Genomic DNA, 15,276 nt, shown 5'->3' with positions numbered 1-15,276 from the left:
TTCCGTTACTCCTCTATCCTCTCTTCTCTCTATCTTACTCCTCTATCCTCTCTGTCTCTCTTTCCGTTACTCCTCTATCCTCTCTGTCTCTCTTTTCCGTTACTCCTCTATCCTCTCTGTCTCTCTATCCGATTACTCCTCTATCCTCTCTGTCTCTCTCTCTATCCGTTACTCCTCTATCCTCTCTGTCTCTCTTTCCATTCTCCTCTATCCTCTCTGTCTCTCTCTCTCTCTTTCCGTTACTCCTCTATCCTCTCTATCTCTCTTTCCGTTACTCCTCTATCCTCTCTGTCTCTCTATCCGTTACTCCTCTATCCTCTCTGTCTCTCTTTCCGTTACTCCTCTATCCTCTCTGTCTCTCTTTCCGTTACTCCTCTATCCTCTCTTCTCTCTCTTTCCGTTACTCCTCTATCCTCTCTGTCTCTCTATCCGTTACTCCTCTATCCTCTCTGTCTCTCTTTCCGTTACTCCTCTATCCTCTCTGTCTCTCTTTCCGTTACTCCTCTATCCTCTCTGTCTCTCTATCCGTTACTCCTCTATCCTCTCTGTCTCTCTCTCTATCCGTTACTCCTCTATCCTCTCTGTCTCTCTTTCCGTTTACTCCTCTCTCTCTCTCTTTCCGTTACTCCTCTATCCTCTCTGTCTCTCTTTCCGTTACTCCTCTATCTCTCTGTCTCTCTCTCTTTCCGTTACTCCTCTATCCTCTCTGTCTCTCTCCGTTTCTCCTCTATCCTCTCTTCTTCTCGTTACTCCTCTATCCTCTCTGTCTCTCTCTCTTTCCGTTACTCCTCTATCCTCTCTGTCTCTCTATCCGTTACTCCTCTATCCTCTATCCTCTCTCTCTCTCTTTCCGTTACTCCTCTATCCTCTCTCTCTCTCTTTCCGTTACTCCTCTATCCTCTCTGTCTCTCTTTCCGTTACTCCTCTATCCTCTCTGTTCTCTCTATCCGTTACTCCTCTATCCTCTCTGTCTCTCTCTCTATCCGTTACTCCTCTATCCTCTCTGTCTCTCTTTCCGTTACTCCTCTATCCTCTCTGTCTCTCTCTCTCTCTTTCCGTTACTCCTCTATCCTCTCTATCTCTCTTTCCGTTACTCCTCTATCCTCTCTGTCTCTCTATCCGTTACTCCTCTATCCTCTCTGTCTCTCTTTCCGTTACTCCTCTATCCTCTCTGTCTCTCTTTCCGTTACTCCTCTATCCTCTCTCTCTCTCTTTCCGTTACTCCTCTATCCTCTCTGTCTCTCTATCCGTTACTCCTCTATCCTCTCTGTCTCTCTTTCCGTTACTCCTCTATCCTCTCTGTCTCTCTTTCCGTTACTCCTCTATCCTCTCTGTCTCTCTCATCCGTTACTCCTCTATCCTCTCTGTCTCTCTCTCTATCCGTTACTCCTCTATCCTCTCTGTCTCTCTTTCCTTTACTCCTCTATCCTCTCTCTCTCTCTTTCCGGTTACTCCTCTATCCTCTCTGTCTCTCTATCCGTTACTCCTCTATCCTCTCCTGTCTCTCTCTCTTTCCGTTACTCCTCTATCCTCTCTGTCTCTCTTTCCGTTACTCCTCTATCCTCTCTCTCTCTCCATCCGTTACTCCTCTATCCTCTCTGTCTCTCTCTCTTTCCGTTACTCCTCTATCCTCTCTGTCTCTCTATCCGTTACTCCTCTATCCTCTATCCTCTCTCTCTCTCTTTCCGTTACTCCTCTATCTTCTCTCTCTTTCTCTTTCCGTTACTCCTCTATCCTCTCTCTCTCTCTCTATCCGTTACTCCTCTATCCTCTCTGTCTCTCTATCCGTTACTCCTCTATCCTCTCTCTCTCTCTTTCCGTTACTCCTCTATCCTCTCTGTCTCTCTTTCCGTTACTCCTCTATCCTCTCTGTCTCTCTTTCCGTTACTCCTCTATCCTCTCTCTCTCTCTATCTGTTACTCCTCTATCCTCTCTGTCTATCTATCCGTTACTCCTCTACCCTCTATCCTCTCTGTCTCTCTTTCCGTTACTCCTCTATCCTCTCTCTCTCTCTTTCCGTTACTCCTCTATCCTCTCTGTCTCTCTTTCCGTTACTCCTCTGTCTCTCTCTCTCTCTATCCGTTACTCCTCTATCCTCTCTGTCTCTCTCTCTCTCTTTCCGTTACTCCTCTATACTCTCTCTCTCTCTTTCCGTTACTCCTCTATCCTCTCTGTCTCTCTATCCGTTACTCCTCTATCCTCTCTGTCTCTCTTTCCGTTACTCCTCTATCCTCTCTGTCTCTCTTTCCGTTACTCCTCTATCCTCTCTGTCTCTCTATCCGTTACTCCTCTATCCTCTCTGTCTCTCTCTCTATCCGTTACTCCTCTATCCTCTCTGTCTCTCTTTCCGTTACTCCTCTATCCTCTCTGTCTCTCTCTCTCTCTTTCCGTTACTCCTCTATCCTCTCTATCTCTCTTTCCGTTACTCCTCTATCCTCTCTGTCTCTCTATCCGTTACTCCTCTATCCTCTCTGTCTCTCTTTCCGTTACTCCTCTATCCTCTCTGTCTCTCTTTCCGTTTACTCCTCTATCCTCTCTCTCTCTCTTTCCGCTACTCCTCTATCCTCTCTGTCTCTCTATCCGTTACTCCTCTATCCTCTCTGTCTCTCTTTCCGTTACTCCTCTATCCTCTCTGTCTCTCTTTCCGTTACTCCTCTATCCTCTCTGTCTCTCTATCCGTTACTCCTCTATCCTCTCTGTCTCTCTCTCTATCCGTTACTCCTCTATCCTCTCTGTCTCTCTTTCCGTTAATCCTCTATCCTCTCTCTCTCTCTTTCCGTTACTCCTCTATCCTCTCTGTCTCTCTATCCGTTACTCCTCTATCCTCTCTGTCTCTCTCTCTTTCCGTTACTCCTCTATCCTCTCTGTCTCTCTTTCCGTTACTCCTCTATCCTCTCTCTCTCTCTATCCGTTACTCCTCTATCCTCTCTGTCTCTCTCTCTTTCCGTTACTCCTCTATCCTCTCTGTCTCTCTATCCGTTACTCCTCTATCCTCTATCCTCTCTCTCTCTCTTTCCGTTACTCCTCTATCCTCTCTCTCTCTCTTTCCGTTACTCCTCTATCCTCTCTGTCTCTCTTTCCGTTACTCCTCTATCCTCTCTGTCTCTCTTTCCGTTACTCCTCTATCCTCTCTGTCTCTCTATCCGTTACTCCTCTATCCTCTCTGTCTCTCTCTCATCCGTTACTCCTCTATCCTCTCTGTCTCTCTTTCCGTTACTCCTCTATCCTCTCTGTCTCTCTCTCTCTCTTTCCGTTACTCCTCTATCCTCTCTATCTCTCTTTCCGTTACTCCTCTATCCTCTCTGTCTCTCTATCCGTTACTCCTCTATCCTCTCTGTCTCTCTTTCCGTTACTCCTCTATCCTCTCTGTCTCTCTTTCCGTTACTCCTCTATCCTCTCTCTCTCTCTTTCCGTTACTCCTCTATCCTCTCTGTCTCTCTATCCGTTACTCCTCTATCCTCTCTGTCTCTCTTTCCGTTACTCCTCTATCCTCTCTGTCTCTCTTTCCGTTACTCCTCTATCCTCTCTGTCTCTCTATCCGTTACTCCTCTATCCTCTCTGTCTCTCTCTCTATCCGTTACTCCTCTATCCTCTCTGTCTCTCTTTCCGTTACTCCTCTATCCTCTCTCTCTCTCTCTTTCCGTTACTCCTCTATCCTCTCTGTCTCTCTATCCGTTACTCCTCTATCCTCTCTGTCTCTCTCTCTTTCCGTTACTCCTCTATCCTCTCTGTCTCTCTTTCCGTTACTCCTCTATCCTCTCTCTCTCTCTATCCGTTACTCCTCTATCCTCTCTGTCTCTCTCTCTTTCCGTTACTCCTCTATCCTCTCTGTCTCTCTATCCGTTACTCCTCTATCCTCTATCCTCTCTCTCTCTCTTTCCGTTACTCCTCTATCCTCTCTCTCTCTCTTTCCGTTACTCCTCTATCCTCTCTCTCTCTCTATCCGTTACTCCTCTATCCTCTCTGTCTCTCTATCCGTTACTCCTCTATCCTCTCTCTCTCTCTTTCCGTTACTCCTCTATCCTCTCTCTCTCTCTTTCCGTTACTCCTCTATCCTCTCTGTCTCTCTCTCTTTCCGTTACTCCTCTATCCTCTCTGTCTCTCTTTCCGTTACTCCTCTATCCTCTCTGTCTCTCTTTCCGTTACTCCTCTATCCTCTCTGTCTCTCTATCCGTTACTCCTCTATCCTCTCTGTCTCTCTATCCGTTACTCCTCTATCCTCTCTGTCTCTCTCTCTATCCGTTACTCCTCTATCCTCTCTGTTTCTCTATCCGTTACTCCTCTATCCTCTCTGTCTCTCTATCCGTTACTCCTCTATCCTCTCTGTCTCTCTTTCCGTTACTCCTCTATCCTCTCTGTCTCTCTTTCCGTTACTCCTCTATCCTCTCTGTCTCTCTATCCGTTACTCCTCTATCCTCTCTGTCTCTCTCTCTATCCGTTACTCCTCTATCCTCTCTGTCTCTCTTTCCGTTACTCCTCTATCCTCTCTGTCTCTCTCTCTCTCTTTCCGTTACTCCTCTATCCTCTCTCTCTCTCTTTCCGTTACTCCTCTATCCTCTCTGTCTCTCTATCCGTTACTCCTCTATCCTCTCTGTCTCTCTTTCCGTTACTCCTCTATCCTCTCTGTCTCTCTTTCCGTTACTCCTCTATCCTCTCTCTCTCTCTTTCCGTTACTCCTCTATCCTCTCTGTCTCTCTATCCCGTTACTCCTCTATCCTCTCTGTCTCTCTTTCCGTTACTCCTCTATCCTCTCTGTCTCTCTTTCCGTTACTCCTCTATCCTCTCTGTCTCTCTATCCGTTACTCCTCTATCCTCTCTGTCTCTCTCTCTATCCGTTACTCCTCTATCCTCTCTGTCTCTCTTTCCGTTACTCCTCTATCCTCTCTCTCTCTCTTTCCGTTACTCCTCTATCCTCTCTGTCTCTCTATCCGTTACTCCTCTATCCTCTCTGTCTCTCTCTCTTTCCGTTACTCCTCTATCCTCTCTGTCTCTCTTTCCGTTACTCCTCTATCCTCTCTCTCTCTCTATCCGTTACTCCTCTATCCTCTCTGTCTCTCTCTCTTTCCGTTACTCCTCTATCCTCTCTGTCTCTCTATCCGTTATTCCTCTATCCTCTATCCTCTCTCTCTCTCTTTCCGTTACTCCTCTATCCTCTCTCTCTCTCTTTCCGTTACTCCTCTATCCTCTCTCTCTCTCTCTATCCGTTACTCCTCTATCCTCTCTGTCTCTCTATCCGTTACTCCTCTATCCTCTCTCTCTTTCTTTCAGTTACTCCTCTATCCTCTCTCTCTCTCTCTTTCCGTTACTCCTCTATCCTCTCTGTCTCTCTCTCTTTCCGTTACTCCTCTATCCTCTCTGTCTCTCTTTCCGTTACTCCTCTATCCTCTCTGTCTCTCTTTCCGTTACTCCTCTATCCTCTCTGTCTCTCTATCCGTTACTCCTCTATCCTCTCTGTCTCTCTATCCGTTACTCCTCTATCCTCTCTGTCTCTCTCTCTATCCGTTACTCCTCTATCCTCTCTGTTTCTCTATCCGTTACTCCTCTATCCTCTCTGTCTCTCTTTCCGTTATCTTCTATCCTCTCTGTCTCTCTCTCTTTCCGTTACTCCTCTATCCTCTCTGTCTCTCTCTCTTTCCGTTACTCCTCTATCCTCTCTCTCTCTTTTTCCATTACTCCTCTATCCTCTCTGTCTCTCTCTCTTTCCGTTACTCCTCTATCCTCTCTGTCTCTCTCTCTCTCTTTCCGTTACTCCTCTGTCCTCTCTCTCTCTCTTTCCATTACTCCTCTATCCTCTCTGTCTCTCTCTCTTTCCGTTACTCCTCTATCCTCTCTGTTTCTCTCTCTCTCTTTCCGTTACTCCTCTATCCTCTCTGTCCCTCTTTCCGTTACTCCTCTATCCTCTCTGTCTCTCTTTCCGTTACTCCTCTATCCTCTCTGTCTCTCTATCCGTTACTCCTCTATCCTCTCTGTCTCTCTTTCCGTTACTCCTCTATCCTCTCTGTCCCTCTCTCTTTCCGTTACTCCTCTATCCTCTCTGTCTCTCTTTCCGTTACTCCTCTATCCTCTCTCTCTCTCTCTCTCTCTTTCCGTTACTCCTCTATCCTCTCTGTCTCTCTCTCTTTCCGTTACTCCTCTATCCTCTCTGTCTCTCTCTCTTTCCGTTACTCCTCTATCCTCTCTGTCTCTCTCTCTTTCCGTTACTCCTCTATCCTCTCTGTCTCTCTCTCTCTCTTTCCGTTACTCCTCTTTCCTCTCTGTCTCTCTTTCCGTTACTCTTCTATCCTCTCTGTCTCTCTCTCTTTCCGTTACTCCTATATCCTCTCTGTCTCTCTCTCTTTCCGTTACTCTTCTATCCTCTCTCTGTCTCTCTATCCGTTACTCCTCTATGCGCTCTGTCTCTCTTTCCGTTACTCCTCTTTCCTCTCTGTCTCTCTTTCCGTTACTCTTCTATCCTCTCTGTCTCTCTCTCTTTCCGTTACTCCTCTATCCTCTCTGTCTCTCTCTCTTTCCGTTACTCCTCTATCCTCTCTGTCTCTCTATCCGTTACTCCTCTATGCTCTCTGTCTCTCTTTCCGTTACTCCTCTATCCTCTCTGTCTCTCTTTCTGTTACTCCTCTATCCTCTCTGTCTCTCTCTCTATCCGTTACTCCTCTATCCTCTCTGTCTCTCTCTCTTTCCGTTACTCCTCTATCCTCTCTCTCTCTCTCTCCGTTACTCCTCTATCCTCTCTGTCTCTCTATCCGTTACTCCTCTATCCTCTCTGTCTCTCTTTCCGTTACTCCTCTATCCTCTCTGTCTCTCTTTCCGTTACTCCTCTATCCTCTCTGTCTCTCTATCCGTTACTCCTCTACCCTCTATCCTCTCTGTCTCTCTTTCCGTTACTCCTCTATGCTCTCTGTCTCTCTCTCTCTCTTTCCTATCCCCTCTCTGTAGATCAACTGAGTGTTCTATTCGATTGATCTACAGACTGACTCCTATCTACTAATCAGGGCAAGTCACCTGGCTAAAGCAGAGAAAAAAGACTGAACTACAAAGAAAGACGATAGACTCTTGCAGCAGAAGGAGAGAGAGGCCAGGATTGCACTGAGCCTGCAGCAGAAATACACTAGTAGAGAGTGACTGGCTAAAGCATTCAGTTAGAGAAGAGAGAATTACTTCCTATAATAGACAGTTAGAGAAGAGATATTGACTGGCTATAGCAGACAGAGAGGACAGAATGACTGGCTATAGAAGACAGAGAGGAGATAATGACTGGCTATAGCAGACAGAGAGGACAGAATGACTGGCTATAGCAGACAGTTAGAGAAGAGATAATGACTGGCCATAGCAGACAGTTACAGTTAGAGAGGAGATAACAACTGGCTATAGTAGAGAGTTAGAGAGGAGATAATGACTGGCTATAGCAGACAGTTAGAGAGGGGATAATGACTGGCTATAGCAGAAAGTTAGAGAGGGGATAATGACTGGCTTTAGCGGACAGTTACAGTTAGAGAGGAGATAATGACTGGCTATAGCAGACAGTTAGAGAGGAGATCATGACTGGCTATAGCAGACAGTTACAGTTAGAGAGGAGATAATGACTGGCTATAGCAGACAGTTACAGTTAGAGAGGAGATAATGACTGGCTATAGCAGACAGTTAGAGGAGATAATGACTGGCTATAGCAGACAGTTAGAGAGGAGATCATGACTGGCTATAGCAGACAGTTACAGTTAGAGAGGAGATAATGACTGGCTATAGCAGACAGTTAGAGAGGGGATAATGACTGGCTATAGCAGAAAGTTAGAGAGGAGATAATGACTGGCTATAGCAGACAGTTAGAGAGGGGATAATGACTGGCTATAGCAGAAAGTTAGAGAGGAGATAATGACTGGCTATAGCAGACAGTTAGAGAGGAGATCATGACTGGCTATAGCAGACAGTTACAGTTAGAGAGGAGATAATGACTGGCTATAGCAGACAGTTAGAGAGGGGATAATGACTGGCTATAGCAGAAAGTTAGAGAGGGGATAATGACTGGCTATAGCAGACAGTTACAGTTAGAGAGGGGATAATGACTGGCTATAGCAGAAAGTTAGAGAGGGGATAATGACTGGCTATAGCGGACAGTTACAGTTAGAGAGGAGATAATGACTGGCTATAGCAGACAGTTAGAGAGGAGATAATGACTGGCTATAGCAGACAGTTACAGAGGAGATAATGACTGGCTATAGCAGACAGTTAGAGAGGAGATCATGACTGGCTATAGCAGATAGTTACAGTTAGAGAGGAGATAATGACAGGCTATAGTAGACAGTTAGAGAGGAGATAATGACTGGCTATAGCAGACAGTTACAGAGGAGATAATGACTGGCTATAGCAGAGAATTACTGTTAGAGAGGAGATAATGACTGGCTATAGCAGACAGTTAGAGAGGAGATCATGACTGGCTATAGCAGACAGTTACAGTTAGAGAGGAGATAATGACTGGCTATAGCAGACAGTTACAGTTAGAGAGGAGATAATGACTGGCTATAGCAGACAGTTACAGTTAGAGAGGAGATAATGACTGGCTATAGCAGACAGTTAGAGAGGAGATAATGACTGGCTATAGCGGACAGTTACAGTTAGAGAGGAGATAATGACTGGCTATAGCAGACAGTTAGAGAGGAGATCATGACTGGCTATAGCAGACAGTTACAGTTAGAGAGGAGATAATGACTGGCTATAGCAGACAGTTAGAGAGGGGATAATGACTGGCTATAGCAGAAAGTTAGAGAGGAGATAATGACTGGCTATAGCAGACAGTTACAGTTAGAGAGGAGATCATGACTGGCTATAGCAGACAGTTAGAGAGGGGATAATGACTGGCTATAGCAGACAGTTAGAGAGGAGATCATGACTGGCTATAGCAGACAGTTACAGTTAGAGAGGAGATAATGACTGGCTATAGCAGACAGTTACAGTTAGAGAGGAGATCATGACTGGCTATAGCAGACAGTTACAGTTAGAGAGGAGATAATGACTGGCTATAGCAGACAGTTAGAGGAGATAATGACTGGCTATAGCAGACAGTTAGAGAGGAGATAATGACTGGCTATAGCAGACAGTTACAGTTAGAGAGGAGATAATGACTGGCTATAGCAGACAGTTAGAGAGGAGATAACTACTGGCTATAGCAGACATTTACAGTTAGAGAGGAGATAATGACTGGCTATAGCAGTGTCTTCGGCCGTGTCTTGGCAGTGTCTTCGGCCGTGCCGGCTGTAGCACGAAGCGAGCTAACTAGCCGTTTTTTCGAACAGAGTCAGAGTCAACACAATAGCCATTGTGTGCCGGGTGTAGCACGAAGCTAGCTAGCTAGCCGTTCTTCAAACAAAGTCAACACAGTGGCCATTGCTAGCTACCCAACACGACCAGCTAACTGTACGGAAGTAGCTAAATACAATATACTTGTCCTAGCTAGCCAACGTTTAATCATTGCTGCGTCATGAAAGGAACTTGACACAGACACGAATGATCTGTTTAGTGTGTTATCACACTATTGGTGGTTTGTTGTGACCAAGTGTTGGTGCTAAACTGTGTGTTACTGGATGCTAGCATGCTAGTTAGCTAGTTAACACACTATTGGTGGTTTGTTGTGACCAAGTGTTGGTGCTAAACTGTGTGTTAAACTGTGTGTTATTGGATGCTAGCATGCTAGTTAGCTATGGTGTCATAGTTAGCTAGCTGAATAAAGTGGGTTGAGTCTATTCCTTTAAACATTGAACCGCTGTGGTTCACAACAATTCTGATTTCTAAAGGTGGAAGTTGGGAGAGTTTTTGTTCGGGTGGTTCAGTGAAACAATTTTAGTTTCTGAGGTAGAAGTTTTTGGTGAGTGAGGCCCTGCTCTCTCCTCTCCCAGATGCTTAGCTCATTTCATTCCGATCTCCTCTGCATTTTTGTAGCCATTTGCTACAGCCTGTCAACTATGCCTCTGCCTATCCCTGTTCTCTCCTCTCTGCACAGGCTACACAAACGCACCACACCGCGCGGCTGCTGCCTCTCTAACCTGGTGGTCCCTGCACGCACCCCACACCTGGAGTTCCAGGTCGCAGGCAGCCTCTGGAACTGCCGTTCTGCTGCCAACAAAGCTGACTTCATCCCAGCCTATGCCAACCTCCAGTCCCTCGACTTCCTGGCGCTGACGGAAACATGGATCACCACTGAAAACACTGCTACTCCTACTGCTCTCTCCTCGTCTGACCATGTGTTCTCGCATACCCCGAGAGCATCTGGTCAGAGGGGTGGTGGTACAGGAATCCTCATCTCTCCCAAGTGGACATTCTCAATTTTTCCCCCTAACCCATCTGTCTATCTCCTCATTTGAATTCCATGCTGTCACAGTCACTAGCCCATTTAAGCTTAATATCCTTGTCATCTATCGCCCTCCAGGTTCCCTTGGAGAGTTCATCAATGAGCTTGACGCCTTGATAAGTTCCTTTCCTGAGGATGGCTCACCCCTCACAGTTTTGGGGATTTCAACCTCCCTATGTCCACATTTGACTCATTTCTCTCTGCCTCCTTCTTTCCACTCCTCTCCTCTTTTGACCTCACCCTCTCACCGTCCCCCCTACTCACAAGGCAGGCAATACGCTTGACCTCATCTTCACTAGATGCTGCTCCTCTACTAATCTCACTGCAACTCCCCTCCATGTCTCCGACCACTACTTTGTTTCCTTTTCTCTCTCGCTCTCCTCCCACACTACTCACTCTGCCCCTACACAGATGGTAATGCGCCGCCGCAACCTTCGCTCTCTCTCTCCCACTACTCTCTCCTCTTCCATCCTATCATCTCTTCCCTCTGCTCAATCCTTCTCCCTCCAATCTCCTGATTCTGCCTCCTCAACCCTCCTCTCCTCCCCTTTCTGCATCCTTTGACTCTCTGTGTCCCCTATCCTCCCGGCCGGCTCGGTCCTCCCCCTCCAGCTCCGTGGCTTGATGACTCATTGCGAGCTCACAGAACAGAGCTCCGGGCAGTGGAGCGGAAATGGAAGAAAACTAAACTCCCTGCCGACCTGGCATCTTTTCACTCCCTCCTCTCTACATTTTCTTCATCTGTTTCTGCTGCTAAGGCCACCTTCTACCACTCTAAATTCCAAGCATCTGCCTCTAACCCTAGGAAGCTCTTTGCCACATTTTCCTCCCTCCTGAATCCCCCTCCTCTCTCTCTGTGGATGACTTCGTCAACCACTTTGAAAAGAAGGTTGACGACATCCGATCCTCGTTTGTTAAGTCTAATGACACTGCTGGTCCTGCTCACACTGCCCTACCCTATGCTTTGACTTCTTTCTCCCCTCTCTCTCCAGATAAAATCCTGCGACTTGTGACTGCAGGCCGCCCCAACAACCTGCCCGCTTGACCCCATCCCCTCCCCTCCCTTCTCCAGACCATCTCCGGTGACCTTCTCCCCTACCTCACCTCGCTGATCAACTCATCCTTGACCGCTGGCCATGTCCCTTCCGTCTTCAAGAGAGCGAGAGTTGCTCCCCTTCTCAAAAAACCAACACTCGACCCCACTGATGTCAACAACTACAGACCAGTATCCCTTCTTTCTTTTCTTTCCAAAACTATTGAGCGTGCCGTCTTTAGCCAACTCTCTTGCTATCTCTCTCAGAATGACCTTCTTGATCCAAACCAATCAGGTTTCAGGACTGGTCATTCAACTGAGACTGCTCTTCTCTGTGTCACGGAGACTCTCCACACTGCTAAAGCTAACTCTCTCTCCTCTGCTCTTGTCCTTCTAGACCTGTCTGCTGCCTTTGATACTGTGAACCATCAGATCCTCCTCTCCACCCTCTCCGAGCTGGGCATCTCCGGCGCGGCTCACTCCTGGATTGCGTCCTACCTGACCGGTCGCTCCTACCAAGTGGCGTGGCGAGAAGCTGTCTCCGCACCACGTGCTCTCACCACTGGTGTCCCCCAGGGCTCAGTTCTAGGCCCTCTCCTTTTCTCCCTATACACCAAGTCACTTGGCTCTGTCATATCCTCACATGGTCTCTCCTATCATTGCTACGCTGACGATACACAACTAATCTTCTCCTTTCCCCCTTCTGATAACCAGGTGGCGAATCGCATCTCTGCATGTCTGGCAGACATATCAGTATGGATGACGGATCACCACCTCAAGCTGATTCCTGGCAAGACGGAGCTGCTCTTCCTCCCGGGGAAGGACTGCCCGTTCCATGATCTCGCCATCACGGTTGACAACTCCGCTGTGTCCTCCTCCCAGAGTGCGAAGAGCCTAGGCGTGACCCTGGACAACACCCTGTCGTTCTCCGCCAACATCAAGGCGGTGACCCGCTCCTGCAGGTTCATGCTCTACAACATTCGGAGAGTACGACCCTGCCTTACACAGGAAGCGGCACAGGTCCTAATCCAGGCACTTGTCATCTCCCCGTCTGGACTACTGCAACTCGCTGTTGGCTGGCCTCCCTGCCTGTGCCATTAAACCCCTACAACTCATCCAGAATGCCGCAGCCCGTCTGGTGTTCAACCTTCCCAAGTTCTCTCACGTCACCCCCCCCCTCCGCACACTCCACTGGCTTCCAGTTGAAGCTCGCATCCGCTACAAGACCATGGTGCTTGCCTATGGAGCAGTGAGGGGAACGGCACCTCTGTACCTTCAGGCTCTGATCAGTCCCTACACCCAAACGAGGGCATTGCGTTCATCCACCTCTGGCCTGCTGGCTCCCCTTCCTCTGCGGAAGCATAGTTCCCGCTCAGCCCAGTCAAAACTGTTCGCTGCTCTGGCACCCCAATGGTGGAACAAGCTCCCTCACGACGCCAGGACAGCGGAGTCACTCACCACCTTCCGGAGAAATTTGAAACCCCACCTCTTTAAGGAATACCTGGGATAGGATAAAGTAATCCTTCTACCCCCCAATTGTAAAGTGGTTATCCCACTGGCTATAGGGTGAACGCACCAATTTGTGAGTCGCTCTGGCTAAGAGCGTCTGCTAAATGACGTTAATGTGCCCTTGAGCAAGGCACTTAACCCTAATTGCTCCTGTAAGTCGCTCTGGATAAGAGCGTCTACTAAATGACTAAAATGTAAATGTAAATAATGACTGGCTATAGCAGACAGTTACAGTTAGAGAGGAGATAATGACTGGCTATAGCAGACAGTTAGAGAGGGGATAATGACTGGCTATAGCAGACAGTTAGAGAGGAGATAATGACTGGCTATAGCAGACAGTTACAGTTAGAGAGGAGATCATGACTGGCTATAGCAGACAGTTACAGTTAGAGAGGAGATAATGACTGGCTATAGCAGACAGTTACAGTTAGAGAGGAGATAATGACTGGCTATAGCAGAGAATTACTGTTAGAGAGGAGATAATGACTGGCTATAGCAGAAAGTTACAGTTAGAGAGGAGATAATGACTGGCTATAGCAGACAGTTAGAGATGAGATAATGACTGGGTATAGCAGACAGTTACAGTTAGAGAGGAGATAATGACTGGCTATAGCAGACAGTTAGAGAGCAGATAATGACTGGCTATAGCAGACAGTTAGAGAGGAGATAATGACTGGCTATAGCAGAAAGTTACAGTTAGAGAGGAGATAATGACTGGCTATAGCAGACAGTTAGATAGGAGATAATGACTGGCTATAGCAGACAGTTAGAGAGGAGATAATGACTGGCTATAGCAGAAAGTTACAGTTAGAGAATAGATAATGACTGGCTATAGCAGACAGTTAGAGAGGAGATAATGACTGGCTATAGTAGACAGTTAGAGAGGAGATAATGACTGGCTATAGCAGACAGTTAGAGAGGAGATAATGACTGGCTATAGTAGACAGTTAGAGAGGAGATAATGACTGGCTATAGCAGACAGTTACAGTTAGAGAGGAGATAATGACTGGCTATAGCAGACAGTTACAGTTAGAGAGGAGATAATGACTGGCTATAGCAGACAGTTACAGTTAGAGAGGAGATAATGACTGGCTATAGCAGAAAGTTACAGTTAGAGAGGAGATAATGACTGGCTATAGCAGACAGTTACAGTTAGAGAGGAGATAATGACTGGCTATAGCAGACAGTTACAGTTAGAGAGGAGATAATGACTGGCTATAGCAGAAAGTTACAGTTAGAGAGGAGATAATGACTGGCTATAGCAGACAGTTAGAGAGAAGATAATGACTGGTTATAGCAGACAGTTAAAGAGGAGATAATGACTGGCTATAGCAGACAGTTACAGTTAGAGAGGAGATAATGACTGGCTATAGCAGACAGTTACAGAGGAGATAATGACTGGCTATAGCAGACAGTTAGAGAGCAGATAATGACTGGCTATTGCAGACAGTTAGAGAGGAGATAACTACTGGCTATAGCAGACATTTACAGTTAGATGGGAGATAATGACTGGCTATAGCAGACATTTACAGTTAGAGAGGAGATAATGACTGGCTATAGCAGACAGTTAGAGAGGAGATAATGACTGGCTATAGCAGACAGTTAGAGAGGAGATAATGACTGGCTATAGCAGACAGTTACAGTTAGAGAGGCCAACCTCAAACAGAAACCCAGAGACTCTACTGGTTATAGAAGGGTACTAGAGATGCCAGGCCAACGCATAGCCTACAACACTGCACTGGGGGAAAAGTCTATTGATTCCCCTGGCTATAGCAGACAGATATACAGGGCAGCCTGTAGTATAGCAGATATACAGTGCCTTCAGAAAGTATTCAGACCCCTTCACTTTTTCCACATTGTTACGTTACAGCCTTATTCTAAAATGGATTAAATAAATACAAATCCTCAGCAATCTACACACAATACCCCATAGTGACAAAAAAACAGAAATACCTTATTTACATAAGTATTCATACCCTTTGAGCTCAAGTAAATCCTGTTTCCATTGATCATCCTTGAGATGTTTCTACAACTTAATTAGAGTCCACTTGTGGTAAATTCAATTGGATTGGACATTATTTGGAAAGGCACACACCTGTCTATATAAGGTCCTACAGTTGGCAGTGACTTCAGACTGGGGCGAAGGTTTACCTTCCAACAGGACAGTGACCCTAAGCACACAGCCAAGACAATGCAGGAGTGGCTTCGGGACAAGTCTCTGAATGTCCTTGAGTGGCCCAGCCATTGCCCGGACTTGAACCCAATCGAGCATCTCTGGAGAGACCTGAAAATAGCTGTGCAGCAACGCTCCCCATCCAACCCGACAGAGCTTGAGAGGATCTGCAGAGAAGAACGGGAGAAACTCCCCAAATACAGGTGTGCCAGGCTTTTAGCGTCA

This window comes from Coregonus clupeaformis, chromosome 9, assembly GCF_020615455.1.
Source record: "Coregonus clupeaformis isolate EN_2021a chromosome 9, ASM2061545v1, whole genome shotgun sequence".
In the NCBI taxonomy this organism is placed as follows: Eukaryota; Metazoa; Chordata; class Actinopteri; order Salmoniformes; family Salmonidae; genus Coregonus; species Coregonus clupeaformis.
Note: the sequence above shows the minus strand (reverse complement) of the source record.